The 5,277-nt window shown below is 50.4% G+C and overlaps 1 pseudogene; it reads right to left on the bottom strand.

The window, feature by feature from the left end:
- The window catches only part of LOC108801255, a 29,410-nt pseudogene extending 24,433 nt beyond the window's left edge, over positions 1 to 4,977 (bottom strand).
- Positions 4,978 to 5,277: the final 300 nt, after the last annotated feature.

Here is a 5,277-nt window from a genome sequence, read left to right as displayed (position 1 = left end):
CCCGCTATTTTATCCAGGTCCTCCTGTAATGTTATAATGTCTAAGTCCGTGTCTATTACCCTCCCCGATTTTGGTATCATCCGCAAAGCAAACACTGAAACATGACTATTCACACCCTCCCCGATGTCGTTAAGCAAGGCAAATGCAGTCTCAAACCTTATGGGGTATCATCCCAAAGTCAAATTTGAATTGTTTAAATTGAATTCAAAGCACACACACGTACCTAGAGCAGCCACACTCACACATACTAATGGTAAGTGTGGTCAGGTCTGCTGTCTGCACACACCTCATGTGCACAGTAAAGATATATTAGCAATTAAACAAGTCAAATGCAAACTTAAACTGTATTTCAGTAGAGTGAGCACACCAAACTCTTATCTGCAACCTTATATCTTATTGAGTAGTTCAGTTACAGTATTTATATCCATCAACAACACATCAGGTTTCCGGGACAGAAGCAAACACAGCGCGGCTTCAGTCAGAGTACATAGTATAGGAGAAAATGCTCACTACCAATGTGTATCCAAGTCCTAGTTCCAGCCTAATGTTATCTGTTCTATAATATAATAGTGTAGCAGGATTGTCACATGTGTCCCAGGGACACCGGGATTAGACAATGAGGGGGGGCGTAGTTGTGTATTTCGGGAGTTGTTTGCCCTCTCGGTCCAGCAGAGGTCGGTGCCGATAACTAGTACCTGTGTCTACTAAACCTTTACAGGACAGAACATATGTGTATTATACAGATACATTCCTATTTACAAAGAATCGTTTCATTTTCTTATTCTTTATCCCATTTTCAGGCCTCACGTTTTGGAGCCTCTTGCAGATCAGAATACAGGTGATACGAAGAATTGTGACTGTGTGATTGTGTGACTTCTCTGGAGCTGCACCCCGTACACTTCCCTCTGTCTGATGTCATGATAACCCCAATGCTGCTTACCTCAGACATAACATGACACTGTTTACATAATTATTTCTTGGCCCCAGTGCCGTCATAAAATGGTTCACAGTGAAAACTCCTCCAATGATGATGTCTCCGTCCTTCACATATTCATAATCATCAACGGCTTCCACAAGATTCAGACGACAGCCCGAGGAAGGTCTCTGGATCTCCGACATACAAGGTGTCACACACTGGAGGAGAACACACATCAGCACTATAGACGGGTGACAAGAGACTGGAGCTAGGATAGGGATGATATCCTCATATAATAACACAGAGAACCCCAATATAAGACATGAGATGAGGAGGGGTCCATAGAGCTCAGGGTCAGGCAGCATGACACAGCACAGGGCAGGTGATGGGTCTGTGTGCCAGTGATGAGATACAGCCGATCAGATCCTCTTTATATACACTATAGAGTGATGCCAGACAATGAATTCTACATTTAGATCTTCCTGGAATAATGTCACTAAAAGAGCTCAGAGTAATAATATCATATTGTGATTCTCTAACTCCCAACACAAAGATCTCTTCCAGATGAACTGACCCATTGAAGCCGACCTAGTGTAGCCCCCGTCACCTTCAGTAATGTGAATACTAGACATTTAGTCATTGCCGGGACTGTAGTCGGCCTGGCTGGATTTGTAGTGGCAATTATATGGTTAATCCCAGGTGCCTGTACCCCCCCCCCCCTTGGGTGGAGTGTGACTCTGTCATATTGTGGGACAGCCAATGAGAGGCACTGTAGTGTATGTACAGTACAGCAGCCAATCACTGGGCTTCTCTCAGCCAGTGGTGCATGCTGGGATAGGGCACATATACTGGATGGATCTGCCATGTGCTCAGACTAGTCCAGGACCAGCGATGGAATAGGGCTGGGTCCTGTTCAGCCTGCCCCCCAGGCTAGGCCGAGGGCTGGGGGTGGGCATGGGCTGGTGTGAGGGAAAAGGTTTCCCTGAGGCCTCCAAAACGGGGGAGGCCTGAGAGATGGAAAGAGGAAAAGAACCAGAACCAGTGCAGGCTCTTGAAGCACCCTGGAACGATGTGGGCTTCACAGCATGGTCGGTGTCTTTCCTGGAATGAGGATCTGCATCCATCTGGACGGTCTGGTACATCAGTGGCTATCTGATGTGGTCAAGTGGATCTGCATTGCTACGTAAGATCCGGTGAGTCTGGAGCTTCTGATGGTTACCCCTAGACACCTAGAACCTCTCAACACACTCATCAATCCCCCTTCAGCCACACTCTCACCGATCCCCCTTTAATCCGTGTGGGACACAACCTCAAAAGAGGACCTGCGAGGCAGGTCCCTCTCATCTCCTATAGGCCCATTCAGCCTCGGACAAACAAGTAACTCCCAGTTGCATGGGTTCAATACCTCCAGTAGACAACTCACCAGAGGGTGAGGATGGAGAGGGAGGTGTGGGAGGGGAGGAAAACAAGGGAGCCAAACTATTCAAAGGCCTACTCAGGCGCTCCTTAAACAAGGGCCTCTCACGCAGTCTGGTGTCAATGAGAATCAGGAATGACACCAGCTCCTCCAGATCGCTAGGCAATTCCTTAGCAACCACTTCATCCTTGTGATATTATTGGGGAGCCCACGGAAGAAGGCTGCCACCAGTGCCTCATTATTCCAGCCCACCTCTGCTGCTAGGGTAGGGAACTCTATGGCATGCTCGGCTACAGTTTGCATACCTTGCAAGATGGACATAAGCTATTTAGCGGCATAGAGGGATTGAGCTGGCACATCAAATACCCGGCTGAAGGAGGACACAAATTCCGGGTAGTTGTAATTAATGGGCTTATTGTTCTCCCAAAGCAGATTAGCCCAGGCTAGTGCTTTATCCATCAGTAGGGATATCAAGAACCCGACCTTTGCCCTGTCACCAGGAAATGTCTGCGGGACCAACTCAAAATAGATTCCCACCTGGTTCAGGAATCCGCTGCAATTATTGGTGTCGCCCCTGTAGCGTTGGGCAAAGGGTGCTCTACCCAACATGCCCCTTCCAGAGGTAGGCTCAAGAGCAATGGAAGGACCAGCATGGGTTATGGCAGGGCCAGGAGGCGAGGCATTAGCTGGGTCCAAATGAGCCATGTGAGAGAGCAAGGTCTGCGTGGCCTGGGCGAACCGCTCCATCCTCTGATCCTGCGAATCAAGCAGCTACGAATCATAAGCTAATGCCCAGCTAATGCCTCGCCCACTGGGGGAACTACCAAGTTCGCAGCGGTCGCAATTGCAACCAAGCCCTGGCGTTCAGCCTGCTGGGGAGGGTGGCCAGAGAGGAAGAAGAGGGCCCCCCCGAGATCGTGCTGCTCCTTCCCCACTGCTCTGCCACCCGCAGCATGTACGGGTGGCTGTGCGGCGGGGATGGAGAAGCTGACAGCCAGTAGTCGCGCAAAATGTGCTGCAGGCACCGCCAGGTAGCACATTCTGCCGTGCGAGGGCCCTCTCATCTTAGACCCGCCCCCTGGCCGCCGAGACGAGGAAGTAGGTCCTGCAGGAGAGGGAAGGCAGCCATCCTGGCCATGGGTTCCTTCATAGTTTCTTGCACCGGGGCCCTGAAGGTTCTAGCTACGCCTCTGGCCCCGCCTCCTGCAAATCAGCATTTCTCTTAGGGGGTTAGTCACAAAGCTACGGAAGGCAGCCGAGTGAACAACCCAGCCGAAGTGAAGTGAGCCGCGCGCTGTTCGGCTATTCACTTCTGGCTCTGTACGGCTGCCTTCAGTCCGCCGAACATGCTCTGTATGTTCGGCTGAGCCGAAGTGCAGAAGGCTTCCGACTCAGCCGATCCAGCATGCGGCTCGGCTTTTCTGCTCGGTACCTCAGAGGTACCGAGCAGAGTAGAAAATAGAAAATAAGCGAAATAAAGAAAAAAAGTTGAAAATTTGATTTAAAGGAGAACTATGGGGTCAGGGCTTTTCCCCATAGTTCTCCTTAGGGTAACGGGAGGACACAAACTAACGTCCTCCCGTCACCCTAGGCTCAGTATACCGCGAGCTGTAGCTCCCTATATACTGAGACGCCGGAGCTGAAGCGGATCCCGACAATTGTGCCGGGATCCGCCCAGCTGCGTGACTGACAGCCGGCTCTGCCTATCTAGAGGGGGTACCGGCCCCCTCCCCCGTACGTTCCGCCAGTCAGCGCTGGCAGATCGGAGCAAGGAGAGGGGAATCCAGCCCCTCCCCCTGTCACGGCAGAGAGCTGAGACAGGATTGAGAGGTGAGCGAACCCGGTATGTGTTCGCTCACCTCCCGATCTACTGAGCCAACCTGTGACAGTCTCATTGTCACAGGTCGGCTAGATCTATGAGGTGAGTGAAAAGCCCCCTCCCCACCCCTCCCTCATACTTCTCCTTTAAAATGTTTGAAAATTAAAAAGAAATTAAAATAGTTTAAAGAAAATAAAAAAGAGAAAATGAAAAATATTTTTTTGTAAACGCCGGCAAAGATGCCGGCAAAAGAAAAACAATTGGACGGAGCTAGGGGTGACAGCTAGCTCCGCCCAACTGTTTACTTTTGGCAGGTACCTGCCAGAGTCTTCTAGCAGGTTCTGGGCCAATAAATGACAACTGTGTGAAGCCGGCCATGACGTCACGGCTGGCTCCGCCCAGTTGTTATTGTTTAATGACAGATCAGCGTCCCCGGGTCATTTGTGAATTGTGAATAGCCCGTACAGCAGCCCTTCGGTTCCACTGAACCTGATGGACTCAGGCAGTTGAAGAGAGCAGAAGGATCCGCCAAAGCTACAGCTGGATCCCTCAGCTCTTTAGTGAATAAGCCCCTTAGTTCTTGACTCTTGTATCTCTTCAAGATTCGAGCACAGAAAGTAAGCTGGTCCTGTACATCGGGATAGAGAATTTGGTAGAGCAGTTGGGCAGAGCAGCGGGGTGGGAACCATAATTGACATAAAATTGTACCCCTCTGTCAGACACAATATCACCTGGGATACCAAAAAGTCTCACCACCTCTTTATTGAGGGTGTTAGCCAATGCCACAGCAGAGGGACTACCCTTCATGGCAATGAAGTGAGCCATTTTGAATGGCTGTAAGGATCCAGAGCACCTCCAGGTGGTGCTGGAGCTAAGCCCTGCAGTTCCTGTGCTCACCTGCAGGTGTCTCCCAGCACTTAGCCATCACCTGGTGCTCCCTGGGAGGGTATTTAAACCCTCCTTGCAGACAGGACTATGACTCAGTATCCTGTTGTTTCCTGTGAATCCAGAGTCCCCATTCCTGAGACCTGTTACCTACTTCCAGCCCTAAGACCTGTTACCTTCTTCCAGTCCTGAGCCCTAATACCTACTTCCTGTCCCGAGTCCTGTTACCTACTTCCAGTC

Source organism: Nanorana parkeri, unplaced genomic scaffold, assembly GCF_000935625.1.
Source record: "Nanorana parkeri isolate BGI_ZX_2015 unplaced genomic scaffold, ASM93562v1 scaffold2267, whole genome shotgun sequence".
NCBI lineage: Eukaryota > Metazoa > Chordata > Amphibia > Anura > Dicroglossidae > Nanorana > Nanorana parkeri.
The sequence above is the reverse complement of the archived record's forward strand: the minus strand, read 5'-3'. Positions and strand labels throughout refer to the sequence as shown.